Here is a 24392-nt window from a genome sequence, read left to right as displayed (position 1 = left end):
AGCTTATGGGTGAGAAAGCTGTGGCCCTTGCTCAGTGCCTGCCTAGCAAACTCACTGCCACCCAGGCCAGCTTCTTCACTCTCACTTCAAAACCCTACCTTTTCTCTGCACCTCTGAGGGCTCTGGGCAACAAGGCTCAGCAGCCACGATCCAGAGGTGAGCATTGCACCACCCTGGCCTGGGCTCTTTCCCTGTCCACAGTCTTCAAACAAGCCAGGCAGCACCAAGCTTCCCCTAACCAAAGTGAAGTGTGTCCCTTTGCCCCAACCCCGCACCACCTTTACAAAACTGCCTGGACAGCGGCCCTGGCCCGTCCACGAGTCTGAATCTTGGGAGGCTGAGTGAGGAGCGTCGCCCGCGAAGGGAGACAATAGCAGTATTGACCTGCCGGCAGAGCCAGGCCTGTCCCCATGCTCCGAGGACAGCTTGCAGACAGGCTTTTCCTCTCACACAATTGCTAGCTGTTTCCCATGTTCCACAAGAGAAGGGGTACACATTCCAGACAAGGGGACTATTTATTTTCCCACCGAAGGTGACACGTGGCATCTAGAGGTCAAGCCCAGGCTGGGGCCGTGTTTGCCGGGCTAAGCTTTGCCTTTTCCCAGAGGCCTGGATTGTTCTGACAGCCTCCCCAGCTGTGTCCTCTGGGCTGGGAATGTTTCCTCAACTGCTCTATACAAACACCCATACTGGCTACTCAGTCTCCCGGGTTTGTTTATCAACCAAAGTCAAGGAACGATCGCCCCTCCAGAGGGTAGTGGGCTCCTGACAGCTCTGCCACAAACAGGTGGGGGAGGGGCAAAGGTGGGACTCCCCTACCCCAGGCTGCACTTTCTCTACATAGTCTGAGCAAGAAAAGCAGAATTTAGACTATACAGAGGGCTTCAAACCACAATTCGACCCCTTCAAAAAACAGTCTGCATGGCTATGCCTGCTGACCTTTTCCAATGGCGCGAAAATTCTTCAGTAGCCTGTGACATAGTTGGAATATTTTTTGAGACAACAACAATAATAATGACGATGAATTTTATTTGAAAAGCACCTAACATCTTACAAGACACTTTACAAATATTATTTCATGAAATTCTCAGTGCAACCTGGAGAGATCAGTGTGAGTAACACCACGCGTGCAAAGCGTGCATTGGGCCGGGCTCTGTGCTGGCAAGAGCGTTAGGGAGCCATAAAGATGGACGGGAGTCCCTCACCCTCAGGAGCCCACTGTTCTGTGTGTGTCTCAGGATGTGGATGGAAGACAGCAGGGCCTTTTGAGTCTCTCCTGCTCAAGAGCCTCTCAAATTTTGGCTGCCCTTTAGCGGAAAATTTGTGCAGGCTAGTAGGGGACACCTTTATACAAACATTGATCCTATCCCAAAACCCAGTCCCAGGCAGCAGCCAAATGTGCAGAGGTTGCCCCCAAAGCTGCCTACACCTCTCTTGAAGGGTGTGCTGACACTCTCCTGTGAAGACAGCAGCCAGGTTCATCTGGAGTGACGATCCTGATGGGAATCTCAGCTCTGCTACTTTACTAGCTGTGCGACCAGGCAAGCCCCTCAAGCAGGTGAGCAAGTGCATGTCGGCTTCTTCATCTTTAAAAGGAAGTTACTATTATTGCTTAGTTTATATGTTGGTAGCGAGGGTTAAATGAGTTAATGTATGCAAGTGCTTTGAATTGTATTTGTCACGTATGTAATGAATGATTAATACATGCTATCGTTGTTGTTATTATTCTTCCAGTGACCACATGGGTGGCGAATTGGGTGAAAATAAGTTTAGAAGCATCAACACCAATTCAGGCATCAGTGAAAAAGCCAGGAGAAGAGTTAGGAGAGCCTAACTGGAGCTCTCCATTCTTCCTTGCTTTCTCCCTGCTTCCTCCTCCACTCCCACCTGCCCTTATTCCTCCCTTCTTTCCCTTTCTTGATAGGAGAAAGGTGAATAGGAAGTGGGAAGAGTTAAGGCAGGTTGGGTGGCCTTTGGCCGGAGCTGGAGCAGGGTCAGACCCCAGGCTTTGGGAAGAACTGAAAGGACCCATCCAAGCCCAAGACAGTGAAGGAGCATCCACAAGTGAAACCCCGGAAGCCAAGCACAAAATCCATGTGCCAAGGGCAAGGCAGGAATCAGAAGGCTGGACACAGAAAGCAGAGATTACAGGTGGCGAACGGGGTCAGGGTGAGAGCAATCAGAAGGGTTCAGAGGAACCGCCACTGACAGGCCTGGGAGGTCTGGGTGGTCTTAACCGGTCAGGGACACCACCAACACCGACAACAATAATGGCCGACATCTATTTAGCATTCACTCTGTTATGGCAGTATGCTAATCCCTTTATGTGCATTTTCATGTAATACTGAGGGGCTACTCTTATGCTTCTCATTTTGAAAGCTAAGGTTCAGAAAGGTGAGCTTCTTTTTCAAGGTCACGGGGCTGGATGTGACGGAGTGGAATCAGATCTGGGTCTGTTTGACTGTGGAGCCCATCCTCTATACTCTGCTGTCGCCCTCTACACAGAAACATCAGTGGAGCGTCCCTAGGGCCCTAGTGTCTGGATGAAGCATTCCAAAGCTCACAGAGATGAATCAGACTTGGTCCCTGTTCTCCTAGTAACAGTGCAGCAGCGGAGGCCCATGGAGAACCAAAGTGCAATTTGTTAAGGACCATAATACATTTAAATTACTTTAAATTTAAATAATAAATTTGTTAAGGACCAAAATACATCTTCTGGTAGAAAGTGATCAGGGTTTTCCATAAGCAACACCAGGAATATGAAAGAAACTTGATGGAACAGATTCTGAATTAAGGGGTGTATGTGTGGGGGCCCAACAGAGGCAGCTGGCTAGTGGGGCTTTATGGAGAGACTGTCGGCAATAAAGATGAGACTGACCATGTGAGCCTGGCTCAAGGGAGAGGCAGTGCAGGAGAGCAGAAAGAGCAGGGGCTTTGGAATCAAAGAGACTGCTGCTCCCTAGCTCTGGGGCCTTGAACAAGTCTCTTAACTTGTGTAAAGTGGGGCTCCTGGTACCCACGTCAGAGGGTGATGGTGAGGGTTAATCGAGATAAGGTTTTACAGAGCTGACTACAGCCTGACGTTGAGGCAAACGTGAATAAATGATGAATTGATGGAGGAGGAAGAGGGGTAGGAAGAGAGGAGGAGGATGGAGAAGAGGTGAAAAGGCAGATTGCTTCTTAGCAGCCCCCTGGAAGGGACAGCTTACGGCTTAAAGACAGCTGTGTTCTCCACTGCGGTGGAGCAGGACGGCTTTCTGGTCCCCAAATCCATGCCCTTGTGAGGTCTCAGCAACACATTGTAAGATCTCTCAGTTCTCCAGGTGCGGGGGGATGGGAGGTACACTTACATTTAAATGTAAGTGTGAAACTGCAAGGGACATGCTCTTTTAAGGAAAAGGAACTACCCCAGGAATGAGAGACTGTGTGTGTGTGTGTGTGTATTGGGGGGCATGGAGTACGAGGGTTTGGCTTTTCACCGGAAGCTCTTAACTTAATAAGCATCTATGGAGCTCCTGCTGGCATGTGCCCAACCTCAAAGAGAAGTCTGAGCCCTAACCCATGGAAAGGACAGCGTGACAACAGGCCCACGAGGAGCAGGCAAAGCAGGGAGTATTTGGAGGAAAAGGAGAAAATGAGCTATTCTGGGTAGTACAAATTGCAGAACTCAGCAGCTAATAGGGTGTAGGCCGTGAGGGGCATCGTTGCCTGGGCGTCCGCCGGCAGCAGTTCTGCCAGGAACTGGGCTCTGCTGAAGGGCCTGGGTGTTCCAGCGATGTGGACCACAGCCAGGGAGAGTTCACCGGGGGTTTGCTCCATCAGCTGGATGAGAACAAGGTGAAATGCAAGCTGGCTCAGCCCCAAGAACATAAGCTGAGAAACTGGTTGTACATTCCCCACACGTCGCTCTCCATCCCTCCTCCTTCAGCACCTCGGGCACATTCATCCCAGATGGACCCTCTTTGTCCCACTTTCTTAACCTAGACACAGAGCTGTCCTCCTTCACTTATCAGATCCACATCTGTGACCTCACTGGGTTGGCTCCCTTCTCTGGCTGGGTCGCTGTGGGAACCTCCTTTCTTCTCTATTTTGCCTAAGGTCCCTTCCGGCCAGTGCAAGTTAACAGCTCCTTCCCAGCCTGCCTGTAGCCACAGACACCTAACAAAAGAAGTTTCCTCCAAGCTTAACTTCCCTCTAGTACCCTCTGCTTCGAACCTTCCCGTTCTGGGCAGTAATCTAATACAGATGTCTGTCACCTGGGTGTCCCCAGTCCTCCAACCTGCTGGGCCATTTCCATCCTTTAATGCATACAGACAACCGACTCCAACCCCATCCCAAATGTGGGGCGGACGGAGCACAGCATCCTCCTGGTAGCTCCAGTTTCCTACCTTTCCTGGATTTTATTTTTTTCATGATAAGTGCCATTTCCAAGCAGAGGCTTTCAGAGCTGAATAATGGTTTGCCATGCTCTCTTTCCTCTTTGCTGTGAGACTGGCCATTTTTTAGACAAGGGCTGTTCCATCAACCTGAATCTGGGTGAAGAAGCAGGAAGCAGAGTCCCCTGACCGCCTACACCTTAAACTTGAAATAAAGTTTTCTTACTGTCAGCCACTGAGCCTGACTTCTTGATCCTACTCTGTAACTTACTTCCTCGAACACCTCCTTGCTCCATTTCAGGCATCACCCCAATTTTCTCCACTTCTCCCTACGTTCCTATTTGCAGAGGCCCCTTACAGAGTAGACTTTCCTGGAGGTTTTGGGGTAACAGGTGGATTTCAGCCCACCACAGTAGAGATCACACCTACAATCATGTCTTACCTCTCGTCTGGATCACTAATGGGTGTTTCCTGCCCCGGGAAATCACTCGCTGGCCAGTCTCTCTCTAGGCCTTGCTGTCATCTTCTCTGCTCCCAGCCTTGAGAACCTTCTGTTCCCCTCCCGTGCTGCCGGCTCCCCACCCAAACCACCAAATTCGTATTAACTTCATACTCAGAACACTTCAGCTGGCCACCCTCTGCCCACAAACCCTGGATCCCTTTGCATTTCCAAAACTCACTAAGGGGCTCTGCTGACCTGTGCCATCTTTTCCCGAACTTCACCCAAAGGCTCCCAAAGAAGGTCTGAAGTAACGGTTTTCCCTCTTAACATGTCAAATTCATCAGAAAGAGCTGCCTCCTTGTTAGAGGACAGCCCCCCAAGGGGTGTTGGAGTTTTAATTTGTGTGTTTCTCCTTCTCCACCTGCTGTCCCAGCTTCCTCCTCTCCACCTTCGCTGGAGACCTCCACTGCATTTCACCCCTGGTTGACCATTAGGCTGTCTGGATTCGATTCCATTTTCTTGCCTCACTGCCGTTGACCGCACACACCGCAGTGCAGGCCGGGCACCACACTCCAGCTGGCCCTGTGTCACATCCGCACTCTCTGGAGGGGGCACGGACTCTTCTTTGGAAGGCTCCAGGCAGCAAGGCCATTTGTTCAGTGAGGAGTCCCACGTCATCCCATGCTTGGGGGCTGGATGCAGGGAACGTGGGGCCAACGTATAAGGGGAACATCACCATCAAAGGGACACAGGGAGGACCAGGACATCAATAATAGGAGGGTGGAATCTAGGTGACTCTTGGCCTAGAGACTGGCTGCCTGAAGGTGACACTCATGGGAGCACAAGCCGAGCAGATTTGGGGAGGAAGGGTCCATTTTAGGCATGGTAAGGCTGAGGAGCCTGTGGAACAGCCAAGGGCAAGAGGCCTTAGGGGAGGCAGCTGGGAGAGCAGGTCTGCAGCCCCTGGAGAAAATGGAAAAACGGGGGAGGGGGAGGAGAGGGCAAGAAAGCAGTGTTATCGCCAGAAAAGCCTGATGGCTTGGCTCTTCCTGAGCTCCTGGGGGACCAGCGAAGGCTCAGATCTAAGATCTCCCCCCCAAGAGGGCCCGCTGCACCCCCTGAACTGCAGTCACAGCAGCCTGCACTTAGCCAGCGCAGGCAGGCAGATAATGCGCACCAGTGTTCAAGGACAATCAGACTCAGCAAAGCGTGAAATCAGTTTTTTCCAACTAACTCACTCTGGGCTGAAGGAACAGTTTCTATCTTCAGAGCGAGAGGAGTAACCTGTCATTCCCTGAAGCAATTTACCTGTTTCAGTGGAAGCGGACGTTCCTTTAAAGATCAGGGGCCGTCTGGGCCGGGCAGGGAACTGCCCACGTGTCCAGGCACATTCACGGTATGGACGGAGCATGGAAGCTGGCTGACTCCCCTCTCTGCTTCCAGCCCCAGGGCTTGGGAGGGTAGTGGCCATGTGAAAACAGCAGATGTTCCACAACAGCAGCCTTTCACTCATTCCTTCATCCTCAGTTTGCCTTCATTAAGCACTTTCTATGCCCTTGGCCTTGGGTCCCATTGTTTCTAAAAGAAACGGAAAAATATAGGATAGTGTTAGATATGTAGACGCAGGAGTCAGGTTGCTGGGGTTTAAGTCCAGGCTTCACCACTTACAAGCTGTTGACCTTGAAAATTTTGTCTCCTTTCTTTCTGCCTTGACTGTAAAATGGGAATATAAAAGTTGTATCTACTTCATGAGACTATTGTAAAGACCGTTATGATACATGTTAAAGCTCTTCGAATCGTTCCTGGAAAGCTGTAAATGCTCCACAAATGTCAGTATATTCTATGGTCTGAAGGTTTGTGTCTCCTCAAAATTCCTCTGTTGAAAACCTAATGCCCCAGCAATAAGATTAGGAGGTGGGGCGTTTGGGAGGTGTTTAGGTGGTGAGGGCAGAGCCATCATGAATGGAATGAGTGTCCTTATAAAAAGAGGCCCAGGGAAGCTCCCTACTCCTTCTGCTGTGTAAGGTTCTAACAAAAAGCAGCCGACTACGAGGAAGCAGACCTTCATCAGACGTCAAATCTGCCAGGGCCACGGTCTTGGACGTCTCAGCCTCCAGAACGGTGAGAAATAAGTGTTTGTTGTGATAAGCTGCCCCGTTTATGGTAGTTTTGTTATAGCAGCCTGAATGGACTAAGACAGTAGAGAAAGATAAAGCCATTTGATCAATGTGGTACACGCAGGATTGATGGAATGATGTACCAGATTCTGTGAGGGCGTGGAAGGAGTGTCTGGATGAGCTCATGGAGGTGGTTGTGGCTGGACCGAGTCTTGAAGACTCATCAGGAAAGCGTACAGCGTATTCAGAGAACTGGAGATGGTTCAACACTGCTGGAGCAAGGGAGGAAAGGTTGGCAGGGCACATTACAGGAGGCCTTGAATGCCATGCCAAGACATTTGGTATTAGGTAATGTTGTGAAGATGATTCTGGAATCGTCTCTGGGAGCTAAAATGCCATGTCATTATTCATTTGCCTTGGAAATGTTCTCTTGTCAAGAAGGTAGAATTATAGTTTGTTTATTTTTAACAAAATTGATTTTTTTCAAACCTCCCATCCTCTTTGCCAATAAACTATTGTGCCACTGATGCTCTTCATAAGCCAGTGCCTGTGCTAGCTGGAGTGTAATAATTGTTTTTCCTCATGGACTGACTGAAGCCTTGGTCTATGAGGCAGGAGCTCAGGTTCAAATTAAATGGCATTTGTCCTTATTTAGGTCCACCTGTTCTGAATATTTACAAAGCTGGAAAAAAAACAAGTGAACAAGTGGACAATCTGTGGTGGTCTTAGACTGAGGGAGAAATCCTTCTCGAAGAGGTAAGCGTGCGTCTACATATGTACCCCTCCCAGGAGTCTTTCCGGGCCTAGAGGTATCTTCAAGGAGCGTTTTTAAGTGACCTCATCAGCATCCTTTCCATTTTCACCAGGCAGTGATCTTTTCTCCTAGTCCAAGGGGCACGTTCCCAAAACAATGCAAGCTGGAGAGTCACACGCATGCATTTAGGAGTACATAGGCTTTAGTGACAAGAGACCTGGGCTTGGTCCCAGCTCTGGGCCTTGCCTCCTCATAAAAAAATGGGCATCACAATCTTGCTTATCCACCTGCTTGGGTGGGTGCACATTGGAAGTACAATGAGATTGCGCTTCTACGAGAAGCATAAGCTTGGGAGGGAAAACGGACGGGGCTGGTGTGGGCAGGCTGAGCATGAGGGGCCTGTAGAACATAGAGAGGGGGAAAGTCCCGTAGTTGGTTGGATACGCCGTTAGGAACCTATAATAATCGTCACGACATACTTGTTATAAAGCTCACCCAAAATCTAGCCCTTGGAAGACCTTGATGCTGAGCTGTAAGACAGTGGCAGCAGGAAAGTGAAGCCATTGCTCCAAACATACCTGCTCAAACCATCCTACAGGGGCGCCACACCAAATTCTCCATTGTTGATTCAGCCCAAATTCAACCATCTGTATACCTTATGAGGAAGTAGAGAGCAGCAGAAATCTGGCACGCTGTATGTGAAATCTCTGCTTAGACAGCACGTTTAGATATTAAATGTTGAAAGAAAAATATGACCTGCCATAAATTCTCGTTACACACGCTATTGCCTTAATAATACAAGTACAGATAGGCCCATAAAGAATTTTCTGATTTGTCGTCAGTATTTAGTTTTATCTTTTGATTTATTAACTTTTTCTTTTTTCATGTGTACTTATGGTAAACATTATAGAAAATATCGATAATTTTTTTGAAAAAGAGGAGAAGAAAAATCACCATAAATCTTACCATCCAAAGAGTACATCCTTCAAGCTTTCTTTCTTTTTTAAAATTAAATTTTAATTTCTAAGTAATACACACAGAAATTTAGACATCTACACATTTACAGAAAAGTTTATGATGAAAAGCAACTTGGCTCCATCTCAACATCCTCATACTGTCCCACTTCCCAGAGAGAACACATTTTAGTGGATTCTGCTTCCTGTGGTGGTTGCCTCCATAACTCATGATCTGTGCTGTCCAATATGCTGGCCACTGGCCATATACAGCTCTTTAAATTAAAATCAATTAAAATGAAATAAAAATAAAAATTCAGTTCTCGGTCTCACTAACTACACTCAAGTGCTCAATGGCACACGTGTTTAGAAGCTGCCATAATGGACAGAGCAGATAGAGATCATTTCCATCATCCCAGAAACTTTTATTAAACAGTGCATTCCAGATAAAAATATGATTTTACCTTTATCTCTTGGTTTATCAATTTTAGATAGTATCAACGGCCTTAATTCTGATTCTATTCAGATTTATTTTATACACTTTTAGACAAATTAAAACAACATACAGAAAAGCATATCTGTCAGAAACCTAAATCTTAATGACTTATCACAAAGTAATTCATGTAACTGCCCCCCAGAGCGATAAATAGAATCGTATGAGGAACCCAAACTCCGTCTTCTGCTTGCCCCTGGTTACCAACTCCTGTCTCAATATCTCAACTTCTATCACCAAAAGTTGGTTTTGCCTGTTTGCAATCGTTAGTATCTGGCTTCTTTCATGCAAACTATGAATGTGGGATTCACCCATATTGTGTGAAGGAGAATTCATTCACTGGAACAGTTTCCCTGCATAGTTTGCATCATACAAATATAATATGAATAGTAGAATGATCTGTTCTACTATTAGAGACATTTGAGCTGTTTCCAGTTAGAGGCTGTTATGAATGATGCAGATGTGAACATTCTTGGACGTATCTTTGGACATGCGTGCATACGCCTTTCTGTTGGGTATAAATGGAGGATGGAATTGCTGGGTCATAGGTCATCAGCTTTGGTAGCTCTTCCTAAAGGGGCTGTCCCCGTGTACCCCCAGCAGTGTTTGAGAGCGTCCACCGTTGCTCCACATCCACACTAACTCTGAATACTCTAACAATTACATCGTTATGTTTTAAATTTGCGTTTCTCGGATAACTAATGAAATTTAACATCTTTTTGATATCTACTGACTGTTTGGATATTCTCTTCTTGTTAAGTGTCTGAGTCTTTGCCTATTTTACCACTGTATTTTCTGTCTTCTTTTAAAAAATTGACTTGTAGTCATTTTTAATATTTTATAGATGTGAGCCCCCTTTCACTTATATGTGTTGACTGTATCTTCTCTCAGACCGTAGCTTGCCAATACCTTTTGAGGAAGAAAAAGTTCATAATTTTAATATAGCCCAACACACCAGTCTTTTCCTATTAGGTTAGTGCTTTGCGTGTCTTATCTATGAAGTCTTTCTCTACCATAAGGTCATGATTACACACATTCTCATGTGTTATTTTCTAGAAGCTTGGGCATTTGCTTCTTTACTTTTACGTCTCTAACTGAGCTGCAATTTATTTTTATGTGTGATGTGAGGTAGAAATCAATTTCATTATTTTTAATATAACTAGCCAATTGGGCCCATCTCATTTATTTAAAAAACCATCCTTTCCCCATTGCATTTCAGTACCACCTTTCTCACAAGTTTCTCACACACACTCATATATATGCATATGTAAATGTATACATTTATATATATGTGTACAAATACTGCTCTGTTTCTGAATTCTCTGTCCCAGGGGTAGGCAAACTAAAGCCAGTTGCCTGTTTTTGTAAGTGAACTTGTGTTGTAACACAACCGTGCTCATTCATTTATGCGTTGTCATGGCTGCTTTCCTGCTACAACAGCAGAGTTGAGTTGTTGTGACCACCATGTGACTTGCAAAGCCTGAAGTATTCAGTATCTGCCCTTTTCAGAAAAAAGCATATATGACCCCTGCATTCTGTTCCTTTTTTTTTTTCTTAATTATTCTTGCACAAATACTGTACTGTCTTAATTACTGTCCCTTTACAATCAATCTTGATTTTTGATAGAGTAAGCCTTCCAAAGGCTTACTCTATCTCTTTTTGTTTTGCTGAGGTAAGATCTGTGCAGGTCTTCCTCTGTTTTGTATGTGGGATGCTGCCACAGCATGGCTTGATGAGCAGTGTGCAGGTCTGGCCCAGGATCCAAACCCATGAACCCCGGGCTGCCAAAGCAGAGCACGCAAACAACCACAATGCCACCAGGCCAACCCCAGACATACTTTGATTATAAAAATATTTTTACACAAATTGCACAGAAGGTTTTGTAACTTGTTTTATAATTACTTAATATATAGTGGAAATCTTCCCATGATATTAAACATTCTTCTATAGCATTATTTTTAATGACTTCATTGTATTCAATTATATAGACAAACTATCATTTATTTAACCAAATACATTGCTTGGCTGTATGTCTTTCTTATTTTCCTATCATTAAACTGTAAATTGCTTTTTTAGCTTGTTCATGCTCTTTCACTAAATAATGCCATTTATGGGAATTGATCCAAAGTAAATGATCTTAAATGAAAAAAATATGCGTCAAGATGTTGATCACAGAATTGTTTATAATCATGAAAAACTGGAAAAAACCAATTCACTGACACTTGGTAAATGGCCAATTATGGTACTTTCACATCTTAGAATATTATACAAATGTTTAAAACAATGGAGGAGACCGGAAATTATTATGGAATATTTTATGCAATGAAGTGTGTGTACTTTTGAGTTATGAGTATTAAAATACAGCCTTTAGGAAATGTCTAGAAGTGTATACACCAAATTTAAGTTAGTTAATCGTAGGGGGTGGTATTTATGAAGGGAGGGGAGAGAAAGAACTGTATTTGCTTTGTCTTACTTGAATATCTGAACTTATTGTAAAAATGTTTTTAAATCATTTTTTAAGATAGACTGCATGAAGCATGAAATGGTAAAATGACAATGCCCTAAGGAAAAGACAAGCCTTCTGTAAAAAGCAGCACTAAACACTTAGTTTTATCAAGTGCATAAACAGAGACTAAGATTAAATAAGGGAGACTGTAACGTCCCAGCTTGGCAGAAGAACATAGCACAAGAGCACGGAACCCACAGAGGGGGACCCCAGGTAGACCAGAATTATTCCCTTAGGCACTATTCCCACTATTCCGAATCCTAAATGCTAGCTCAGCGGGGAACGTGAACTGGAGGCTGTGAGTCCTCAGAGACGGGTGCGTGTAATCTGAGCTGCACGAGGCTCTCATTTCAGGGTGTGGGCTCAAGGTGATCCTGGAAGAGATCGAATACGGTTCCGAAAAATGCGCAACTTAGGGCTTTCTTGTGAGTGTCTTGCGGGGACCGTAAAAACAGACTACAGTCTGGTGGATGGAATGGAATTTTTCTCTGAAGAGGGTAAATATCCCAATAGCCAAGCATCCTTGGGAAATGTCCATGAGGTGGGTCTCTGGAGTAGTGGCGGGAGGATCATCTCCCTTCCCTCTCACACTGTACCAGCGAGGTGCAGCTGAGCCCAGACACTGAGGGAGGGCTATAGAAATTTTGGTGGCAGCTGTGACCCATCTCTGGCCATGCGGAGGCAGGTGGGATGGAGCAGAAACGTTACATAGTTAGTGGTAGCAGCAGTAACAGAGCAGAAAGGCTGCTCCTACAGCAGCTGACATCCACATCTGGAGGCAGTGTTTGCAGAACCAGACCTCTGACCTCACAGGGCTCGTGTCCGATTGCCAGCACTAGTATGAAAAACACCGATGCCCGGGTCTTGCTCCAAACCAGTTCAATCAGAATGTCTAGCGGTGCAGCCCGCGCACCTGTTCGTTTCAAATCTCCCCAGGGGATTCCAAGACTCGGCCTGGTTTGAGGACCACTGCTCTAGGATCAACACTTCCCCACACCCTTGGGTGTTGGATTCTCATGATTGCATCGAATGTGGATTGTGCCACCCTGCAGAATAATGGTGGGTAAGAGTCTCATTCATCAACAACAGGCCACAGAGTCCTACGAAATGACTCCATTAGCCCTGGCAAGATGCCAGCCCTTCTCTTCCCTCTTTGTCAGAAAACTAATGAGACCATTTATTGGAAAGTAGAAAGCGAATGGAGATGTTTTGTAGTGTTGTGCGTCCAACGACACATTCTGCTACACTTAGGCTTCCGTCTGGGAGGAGCGAGCGAAAGGACCCCAGTATGTGCCAGGCATTCTTTCCATATGTTCTCTTAATTTTCACAAAACACTCTGCAGAATAGGTATCACTAATAGCTCCTTTTTACAGAGAATGAAACTGAGACGTAAAATGGTTAAGAAATTTGACCAAAATTACATAGATAGTATAGCGGCCGAGTGGGGATTTGGGCAAGGTTTATCCAGCTCCAAAGTTTCTCTCTTGTCTTTCTCTTCATTGTAACACCCCCCTCTCTCGTTCACCATTGCACATAAAACACTTATAATAATACCTGGCAAAGAGCAAATGCTCTGTAAATATTAGCAATTCCTCCCGGGTTTTACTACTTGGGCGACAAATCCTGAATTGCAGTAACTCAACTTTTTGTTGGAGAAAAATATAGAAGCCTAGAAGTTGTGACTGGGTGAAGAAAATTCCCCAGTCTATGGCTGAAATCCTTATTCTGAGGGTGTAACATTCTGTTAAATCCATTTATAGAAAACAAAAGATTGAGATTCAGCTTTGCTAAAACAGAATGTATATAATGGGTTAAGTGCTTTAAAAATGCAAAGCGGGTTCCAGAACTTATTGAACTCTTTTCTTAATTAAGCAAATCCTTTATCCAGCAAAGGACGTGAATGTTCACGAGTTTCAGGTGATCTGAGTGATTTCCGCTCTTGGTGGCTCAGGAAGCGAGAGGACCACTCCTCGGTAGGCATGTGCGCTCCTCTGAGGCTCCGCAAAGGGAAGAAGGAGCAGGTGAGAGCAAGTCTGAAATGTGGCAGGAAGTGAGAAGTCTACGTAAGAACCATCTCAGGCTTGGCACCATGTTACAGCAAAGCACGGACCCTCCTGGGGGTGGGGGGGTGGGGGGCAGCGAGGGTCTCTCCCATCACTCCTGAATTCTCTTTCCTTTAGAGGGGCTCCCATTTAGCTCCAACTGTCACCACCAACCTCCTGGGGACGCTTCTCACCGTCTTTGAAGACGGGTCTTGCAGAAACGGAAATTTCTTTTAAGACAGTCTGACTTCCCAAAGAAACTTTACTAAATAACGAGAACAGAAAGGGAAAAATTATAGAAAGTGCAAGCGACATGCAGATACATCTTCAAAATGATGTTTTATATTTGTTCCTTTTGTTCCATTGTAAGTGTCTTCTGGTTCCAAAGGGTTGCTTCATGTCACATGTCCTGCATGTCTTCGTTCCTTTGCATATGCCATACCCAAACCTGTCTCCTAGACATCCTTGACACTTAGGGAAGATGACCTACTTCCTCTCCAGCACTCCCTTTAATCTAGTCTCTGGTCTGAGGGCATGGCCTTCCTGCTAATGAGCGGCTTCTGATGGTTGACACACACACAGAAGAAACTTACTCCTCAGATGAGAATCCTGTTTCTTATCACAAAGGTAAGCTTTTTCTATTTAGATTCCAATGGAAGATCTCAAACACTGAACAATAACCGCTCTACTAGACACAGAGTTACAGAAATATCATTTTTTTTGATAGAGGTATCATGAGCATGGCAAAGATTCTCTTTTTTGCTGATTCAGTTCCTGGTGGTGTATAATCACACTCTCATTCCTTATAAAGTACCTTATAATAATAAGGTCCCATTGCCAGTGGGCCCCGTCACATTATAGAGTGTCAGCCATTAGCTAGGCGGGCGAGAGGGGGTGGTTCTTTATTTGTGATTTATACATTCCTCAGAAGATAAGTTCTCTGGGATTTTGATCAAGAATTCCACACTCTCAGTAGTGCCATCTCCACAGGCAAACATCACAGGCAGCTCTGGAGGCAGGAGGAGTTATTTGTTCGTACCAGGAATGTGTTTTCACGTGCTCCATAAGCTCAGATAGCAAAGGGGCTGTCATTAAGGGTAATAGGAGAGAGTATCTGCTTACGTCTGGCAATGTCACGCTAGAACACAGGTAGCCATGGCTTCTGTGAAACAATAGCATAAAATGGCAGCAGAAGATAGTCTGTGATTGAAATACAGCTGGAGCAGGTGTAAATAAAGAGGACCGAGACCAAAATGAATTACAAAGAAACTAAAAATTCAGTGGCAGAATTCACATCTACACCGGGAGGGCTTACAAGTCGAAGCAGCATTGCAGAAAATCAGATCAGTGAAGTGGAGAATGAATAGCAGGAGGTCGCCCAGAATTCAGAGAAAAAACCCAAAGAGATACAAACAAAAGTAGAGGAAAAAGATCCAATCTAAGAATTACAGTTTTGGTTAAAAACAATTTAGGGGGCCAGCCTGGTGTTGTAGTGGTTGAGTTTGTGCACTCCACTTCAGTGACCTTGGGTTCACTGGTTCGGATCCTGGCGACATGGCACGGCTAGGCAAGCCATGCCGTGGCAGGCATCCTACACACGAAGTAGAGGAAGATGGGCACAGATGTTAGCTCAGGGCCAATCTTCCTCAGCAAAAGGAGGAAGATTGGCAGCAGATGTTAGCTCAGGGATAATCTTCCTCAAAAAAAAAAAAAAACCCACAAAAACAAACTTAGAATGGAGACAATAATCAAAGACACCTTGAAGAAAACTTTCCTGAGAACTTTATATTTTTTAAATAAACTTTTGATTTTGAATAATTTTACATTTATGGAAAAGTTGCAAACACAGATTTCCTGTAGGCCCCTTACCCAGTTTCCTCTAATGTTAGCCTCTTCCGTAACCATGGCGCATTTGTCAAAGCTATGTAATCAGCCTTGGTGCATGACAATCAACCAAACTACAGACTTTATGCAGATTCCACCAGGTTTTTCACTAATGTTTTTGACTATTCCAGGATCCAATCCAGGATACCACATTGCGTTTAGCCTTTATATTTTTATGAAGATGGAATTGCAGTGGGAGACCATAGCGCTGAAGTGTCCATTCGAGCTGCTCAGACATCACTCCTCACACCCCCACCTGTCTCACTCCCAACTTCCCTGGCCTCTGACTTTTAATTCCTCCTGAGTTTTCTCCTTGCCCCTCAGATTTGACGCACACTGTGACCTTGGAACTTCTATCAATAATGACTTTATTCTCCGTATGCACTGTATGGCCTCAAGGGCCCCGGGGAATGCCCCTCTCAGCTCCCCCGCTCTATTCCAGCATGCGTGCTGCCTCCCCGGGGCACCATCACCGCAGCCTCCCAGGAGACAAGGTCAAAAACCAGTTATCATGAATTTCTCTGCTGCTGTGTATCCTGGCTCAAAAGATGATTTTGGTCTGGAGAAATCAAAGGAAAAATGAAAAATCAAAACCATTTCTGGTTGCACACAACTCAATATGCCTCCCTCTTTCCCTTGATAAATGGCAGACTTTTGAGAATGTCATTATTCCAGTTTCACAAAAGAAGAAAGCTTTTCATGGCTGGGTTTGGGGGAGTTCTCTGCTGGATATCGTCCTGTGAGTCCATGCAGCCTGGCATGGGACCCTCTACCCTGCAGAGCTGGAAACCTCCACCATCAGCTTTCTAGAGCGGATCATGCAGGAATGCCCACTCACGCTAAGGAGATCTCTAAGAAGTGCGAATAAAAGCAGAACACTGTCTCATTTATCTTTAATTTGTAACGAGCAATTCATTTATTATTAATTTAAATTAATTAAATTAATTTATAATTAATTTATTTATTCATCTAGAATGAGCAATACACTTGACAGGCAAATCTGTCGTTGTGCGGGCCTGATCAGCCAGCTCCGCCAGAGCCAGACTAGCAGACAGGGGCTTAGTGAGTAGGGGAGTGGAACAAGCAAGTTATGGACGTTGAAAATTGAATGTCATTGGGTCCTGAAAAGCTGGTGCTCCCATTTCCTCTGTCAGCACAGGCCTGTCTGGTCTCGGGCACGTCCCCGGCCTGGCCAGGCACTCTGCTCTGGGCACTGTTTGGATGGTGCTTCTCTCTGTGCTTCAACAGCTGGCCAATCCTTTGGCTCATGTATACATAATTTAGGTGTGACTATAATTTTTTCCACTCTTGTCCAGATCTGGGAGTCATTCTGGCTCTGTGAGCTGATGATGGTTATGACCAACCATACGGGAATCTGTATTTTAACCTCCAAAGACTCACTCACTTCCAAGTCCCATGTGTGCATGTGTGTGTGTATGTGTGTGTGTATTTATGTGTGTTACTCACTGTCATGTGTTCTGTCTACGTTCCCTTGAATGTAGCTCTCCTTGACCCCAGAAAAGTTGGGAGGACCTCAAACAGAACAGCAAGGGCCTCCCCCTGCCCCCACCACCGACCTGCCAGGCCTGAGCAAGGCAATAGACACAGCAAAGACCCAAACAGACCCAGTCCCTGGCTTCGTGGAGCCTGTGGTCTGGTGGGGATACCGCCATTAATAAAATAACCATGCAGATCACCGTTAGAAACTTCATGAATGCTGTAAAGGGCAGAACAGGGAGTCACAGGCCCCTCATGAGAAACCTGCTGCAGTTCCTGGGGCTGGTAGAGTTTTCTTGAGAGAGTCATACTTGAGCTGGTATTTAAAGCTTGAATAAAAATTAACTAGAGGAAATGGGGAGGAGAGAGAGCTGGGCATCTTCCAGACGCACTCTCCACTCTTCTGCATCCTGCTCTCAGGCCCTGAAGGCTGACTGCCTGGGCATATGTCTGTAGCTCCCCTGCCATCTCTGGATCTCTGTTGGGGAGTGTTAGCTGCCTAGGGAATCATGGGAGTGAGTAGTGCGAGGTCAGGGTGTGCACTCCCTGTCCTCTACCCTGTGGAGTTGCTCTGGTTGGCTGGGTCCTTTAAGGAAAAGTCACTATTCCCACGCTCTCTCTCCAGTAGTACTGACCCGGACACCAGGCTTTAGAGCTCTGCTCCTGCTCCAGCTGCACCACTGCCCATGGGGTAAGAGGCCCTGCACCTCACACCTGTGCCTCCGCTTTGTGTGCCTGCACCCCAACTCTGGTCCAGAGTGGGGACTGGACCAGCAGCGTTCTTAGCCCTAGGCTGAGGGGTTGGCCAGAGGGTATGCAATGTGCATGTGGTGGGTCCTGGGGGTAGCGTGGGCATGGGGCTGGGGGTCCGCCTGTGTGAGTGATATCACAGGTGATTACCAGCGGAGGTAGGGGTGGGAAGAGAAGGGGGTGTGCTGTGACCCGGGGCCTAGGGCCCAGAGGTTTCCCTTCTGCTACAGAACTTCCCTTTCCCCACAGAATATTGAGTAGTCAGAGCCTTCTGAATTCAAACTCAGTCTTCCAGGTTGTTCTGAAGGTTTATTTGCCTAGAGCAACAGATAGTCTATACTTCATTTAGCAGTTTGTTAGTTTCAGTTATAACTTTCATTTATTTAGACACATGGTTTGGGAGGTCTCCAAGCGTTCTCTCGTCCTGGGCCCACAGATGTGTGGGATGAGCCTGCCTTCCGGTAACCACTCCCTCCCTCATCCCTCATCCCTTTGGGCCTAGAGGTAGGATACCCCAGGCTACTGCGAAAGCCCCTGTGCGGCCCCTACACCCACGCCTTTGTGAAAGGCCCTCTGCGGCAGACCGTCCTTGAGCTACACTTGTGAGTGGGCCATCTGTTTCCTGTCGGGACCCTGACTGGTTCAGCAGGCTTTTCAGAAAAAGCTGCCTCCCAAAAAAAACACACACACACAATTTTTTAACTTATACTTTTCAGTTCTTCTGCAAGCCATCAGTTGCAGGAAGCAAGGTGGAGAGAGATGCTGAAAGATGCAGGAGGGCTGGGGGTTATTGTGGCTGTTAAATCAAAGTACGTGTGTGTGTATGTGTGTGTACATGGGGAGGAGGTGTGGTGTCTCAGCTCACGTGGTGCTTTCCCTCCGAGCGCTCCCAACAGCGTGTGCACCCAATGCTCTCTGCAGGGTCTGGCTGGCGTGCGCTAACCCCTGGTGTCTACAGATGCCCTGTGAGCCAGGCTGCCTCCCCTTGCATAACAAGGAGAAGGCAGCGCCCTTCACTCAATCACTGAAGCCCCTCCTTGCAGGAAAACTGGACTCCTGTCCCCTCTCCCCCTCTCCTCAGGGACACTACTTCCCTACCGTGCTCACCTGGCCTCCCTCATGCCCCAAGTTCCCTAGGAAATACGGAGATGTCCCACCCCCTAAGGAGGTGCACAAAGCCAGCTCAGACGAGGTCGTGCGTACAAAAGTAAGTGGGCTGTTGAACAAGCACCACTTGTGGTGTAATCAAAATGCAATTTTATTTTTGTCTCCCACAATCGGTTTGCAATTTATTCGGTAGGGATGAATTTCCCCCTGCCTTGGAAATCTCTAGCAAGCTCACAATCATGCTGCTCGCTCTCCGGGAAGAGGTATCCCCAGGTCACTTTAAATTGCAGGCACAATCTTATTTAGTAATTAGAATGTTCAGTCCCAAACTCTAATCTTAATTTAGTTTGGTGTCTTCTCCCCCTCCCCAACTTGGGCCGACGTTAGGATGGGAGACTGCATTTGGAAAGCGGAGGGTGGTGTGGCTAGCACCCCTATTGCTCCCCCATGAGCTCCCCCATTGTCTGACCTCCCATTGTCTGTCTGCAAGGAGGATAGGAAAGGGCTTACTTGAAATGTGTGGTCTCATCTGACATCATGCTCTCTCGGCCCGGGAGATGTTTGAGCTGGCTTTTTCTCTTCTGGGGTGGTCTCTCGGACTCTCTGGAGTTTCCTGTTGGACCCCTCTCGCCTGAATTTTCTCTTCACCCAAGGACATGCACCTTTTTATGGGTGGTAAACTCTTTGCCCTCCAGTCAGACGTCAGGACCTCAGGCTGCCCTTCTTGAGTGTAGCCCACATGTGTTCCATGGGAAAATGCTTATCTTTGACCGGACAATCTCTAGAAGTGCGTGAGAACTGAAGGCAGCAGCCTCCCCTGGGTCCACCAGGAAAAAACCAGGTGGTCAGCTTCTTAGTCTTGCCATCCTCCCACCCAGGTGCCTGGATGTATGCAAGCGTGTGTGTAGTGTGTGTGTGAGTGCGTAGTTCTCTGGGTAGCAGAGAGGAAGCCCCTGTTTACCAGGTGAGAGGGCAGGTAGTTGGGCGCTCAGTGAGTCAGGCTCTCCCCTCCTACTTGGGGGAGGGGTGGGGAGAGAGAGCCCTGCCTGACTTTCCCCACAGCATCCTTCCTCACAAACTTCTGTCTCTCAAAAAGACTGACAGGGTTCAAGAGATAGAGAATGGTTGCCAACTATTTCTGTTGAAAATCTGCATACGGTGATTTAGCACTTCTTTTTGGAATTTCACATCTATTGCATTTTGGTATCTCCTAATTACTTGATAAGGATAGCCCAGATCCTTTCATTTTTAGTTAAACAGGAAAGAAAGGTAAATATGTGAAAGCAAAAAATAGAAGGAGAGACTCAAAGGGTTAGGGAAAGAGAGAGAAAGAGAGAACAGATCTCTCAGGATTTAGGAAGAAATACTCTTGGAACAGGTTCATGGCTGGGTGGAGCTGGATTCCACTGGAGACTTTGCTGGATCCTCATTCCAGCTCTACAAAGGGCCCTGCTCTGCCCTGGTCCAAAAGAATACAAAAGGGGAGGAAACTTTAGCGACTCAGGTTCAGGTACGAGGACAGAATCCCAGTGTTAGGGACTAAGCCGAAAAAAAAAAAAAAAAGAAAGGATGAGAATCATGCTTGGAGCCACAGCAGCACCGCGTGATTTTACCTGGCCCAACAATTCTGTTCCCATGTTGAACCTTACTTACAAAAGAAAAAGGATCCATTTGGCATCAGACTTCTCGTCTGTAACACCAGAAACTAGCAGATGGTGAAATACAATATACAGACCCTCAAGAGAAAAGAACTGCAACCTCCAAATTCTGCACCCAACCAAGATATGTCCTTGTCAGATGCAAGGATTCAGGGAATATCTCACTCACCTACTCCATCTGAGAAAAATACCCGAGAAGCAGAACAAGGACCGCAAGATAAAGGAAGACGTGCAGCGAGCCTCAGAACATACAGTTCAACCCAAACAGGTCACTCACTTAATTATTTATTCATTTTGCGGGTGTCTCTAGGGCATCTTCTGTGAGCCAGGCACGATTCTGTGCACTGGGTGGCAAAGAATCCAGGTAGTGCCCCTGCTGTCATGGGACGCACATTCTAGTGGAGGAGAGACAATAAACAAGTAAACAGAAGGGTATATGATTCAAGTAAAGATAGTTCAAGAAAGAAAACTAACCAGTCAGCAGATAGGGAGGGAGGAATAAGTTGGGGTGGGCTGCTCTTTTACGTAGGATCGTTTGCGTTTTCAGGGATGGAGCATTTGAGCAGAGACCTGAGCTAGGCGAAGGGGCAAGCCATGCAAGTGTTTGGGGGAGGGAGAAGGGCTGCAAGCAGAGAAGCAGCAATGCAAAGGCCAAGATGGTGTAAGTACCCAAGAAACCGCAGGAGGTGAGTGATGGGGGCCGTGGTGGGAGATGGGACTGAGGCGGGCAGGGTAAGACCAGGGAGAGCCTTGTGGACTCTGGTAATGGGTTTCACGGTCATTCTAAGAGTGAAGCAAAGCTGTTGGAAGGTTTTGATCAGAGCAGCGATGTGGTGTTTAAACTTTCCAAACGAGCAGTCTTGCTCCTGTATGGAGAACACCTCGCGGGAACCCCAGTTAGGAGGCTGATGCAGTAGTCTAAGCAGGAGGAGGCTGGTGACCTGGACTGGGTATGGGACTCGTGGAGATAGTGAGGACTGACTAGATTCAGGAAATATTCTGAAGGAAGAGCCACTTCTGTTGTTATTTATATGCGCATGCATAAAAAGGTGCATAAAAGGATGGGCAACAAAATGTTACTGATGGTTAATGTGCAAGGAGATTTGAGGCGGTTTCTAACTTTTTACCTTATACATTTATGTATTGTTTAAAATTTTCTGATGAGCCTGTGTCATCTATACAAATGAAAAAAATTAATACAGCCAAATTCATTGTGCATAACAAAAAAAAGCCAAGAAAAAGAAATATTTTTGAGATACCAAGAATGCCTTCAAGGTTGTCCCTGGATCCTTTGTCCTATTCTCTTCGTGTGTCGATCTTTTCTTCAGCTGTCAGAAGGCTCAGAGGTAAATTGGCAGCTCCCCTTTAGTAATCGTGTAGTGGTCCTGCAGCCTGTACGTCTGTGTTTTGATTTTTCTGCTGAGTCGTGTCTAAGAGAGTGTTGCAGGCCAGGTACTCTGCGGAGGCAGACTCTGAAGAGGAGACGTGTGTGCAGGAAACATACTGGGGTGTACTCGTGGTAGTAAGACCTGTGAGGGAGGGAAAGGAGCAGGACCCGGCAGATCTGGAAGGTGAACCGCCATGCAGTCACCACAGGTCTCCGCCGATCCTTGGAGAGCTCTGAATCTTGAACGGCCCTTCAGAGTTATCTTGAATCGGGGCAAGAGGCTGGGCCTTTATACTTCCCCATCGACTGGTCATTGGATGGGTGGTATAACCTTGGTGAGGCATGACACTCTCCTCAGCTGGGGAAATGAGTGTTTCTATCCTGAATGTGTGGGGTCTGGGCAGCACACCACAGCATTTACTATGGGGAGGAACATATCTCCTGGTAAAGCTCTTACACCCCAGACTCAGACTCTCTGAGTTTGAATTCTGGCTCAACCACCTATTGGCTGGATAACTTTCTGGCTAGTTCCATAATTTCCTCAACTATAAAATAGATAATGATATTATCTACCTCAAAAGTTTTTTGAAAGGATTCATCGACTAATCCATGTAAAGTGTTTAGATCAGTAGCAGGCACACAGAAAGCACTCAATAAATGTTAGTTATTAACATTATGCTAGTTGCTGTATTTTCTGGTCCAAACTTTAAACTCATTATTTTTATGCTTTTATTATATATAATGTTGTCAGTTTCTTCAAAACCTCTGAGCACTGAGGGGGTTGATTCCAGGTCCTGGATCCAATCTGCAGTGAAAACGACATGAGGATCAGCCCACATCATCAACAGTCATAACCCTGCTATCTCCTTTGAGGCCCATCAGGTGGGGGGCTAAAGGTGATTACTACCTGTCTCATACTGGGCTGTGCTGGGACCTGGAGCGGTGCAGAGTCTGAAGGTGGAGCAGAAACAAGACAAGGCTGACAGGTACTGTCTGACAAGTGATATTAAGATACTTACAAATCTTGCCTCTAAAATATGGCATCTGAGTGAGGCCAAGGATATTATATTATCTATCATAAGGAGATTTTTCATTTTCCATGTAGAACCTTGCCAGGCGGTTAAATGACAGAAAACATGGTGACAGCTTGCTGTGTTCCTGACCCCAGTATGCAGCCAGTGTATGAAATATGTCTCCTTTGAAAATAAACAGTTATTCATCAAGTTGTCTCTCACTAGCATGGTGTAATTATCTTCCCAAAGTTATGAATGAAATGACAGGTTCCCAACAAAAAGAGCATGATGTAAAGATGGGTGTCAGCAGTACCAGTTTTCTCCCTAAGGAAATGTTGGGCCTACCTCTCCCTGGGCTGCTTTTGCCACTGAACCCCTATGTCTCAAACTGGCCGACTTCATGATGCACATGAGAGAGGGAGGTGTCTGTGCTCATCCTCTCCTCTCACTCCCTGTCACAGAGGAACAGGTGTCCCTACTCTTGTCCAGAGCGAATCCTCTTCATCGGGTTCTTTTCTTTCCACATCTGTCTTTAATTCCCTTCATCTCTGTAGCACTCTTGCTCCATCAAGGATTATCCCATCATCAGGCAGATAAAATGGTCTGCAAAGTGCCTGACACGTGAGAATTCCACTCATGTTGGCTACTATCGCTATTATTATTACCACCAAAAAGATGCCAGTAAGCTGTTTTCACGTGTGAGTTAGCCCTTATCTTCCACTTACAACAGTGTGATCACTGATTAAGTGCTATATATGTGTTTGCTATCACTATCCTTTATCCTCTTCCTCCTCCTCCTCTTATTTCTTCTTCTCCTCCTTCTTCTTCTCCTTCTCCTCCTCCTCTTCCTCCTTCTTTTTCTTCTTATCACCAGTATTACTATCCACCTGGGTAAAATTTCTACCAAGGATTGCTTAAGGTGACTGCTAGAGTGAAATATGTCCAACGAGCCAGTTAGGTCTAATTGTGAGGAATTAAAAAACATCCACAAAATCATTCCGCAGGGCATTAGGAGCGCTGATGATAGACAGTTGTTAAGACGGCACAACTTCAGGGCTTTATTTCTCGCCAGTGATTTAACCGCTCTTGTCCTCTCTGGTAGTGAGTGTGGGAGGGGTCATGAGGTGGTGAGGAGAGCACACGTGTGAGTAGTTAACCAGCCTAATGTAACAACAGCAAAAACATCATGTCATCGTATCTTCGACCACTTCCCACTGTCTTCTCACCTTCATTGTAAGACACGCTCTTGTGGCCCCTATTACCCCAAATTCAGCCGCTAACCCAAATCGCCTTCAACCTGCCATCCTGTGGTCCCCTGCAGCATGAGTAAATTTCTGGAAAGGAGAATCCATATTCATCGTTTCTCTCCCTTTTCAATCTCCTGGCTCCTGGCCCCAGTATTCCAATCCAAC

This window comes from Equus quagga, chromosome 14 (assembly GCF_021613505.1).
Source record: "Equus quagga isolate Etosha38 chromosome 14, UCLA_HA_Equagga_1.0, whole genome shotgun sequence".
NCBI lineage: Eukaryota > Metazoa > Chordata > Mammalia > Perissodactyla > Equidae > Equus > Equus quagga.
Note: the sequence above shows the minus strand (reverse complement) of the source record.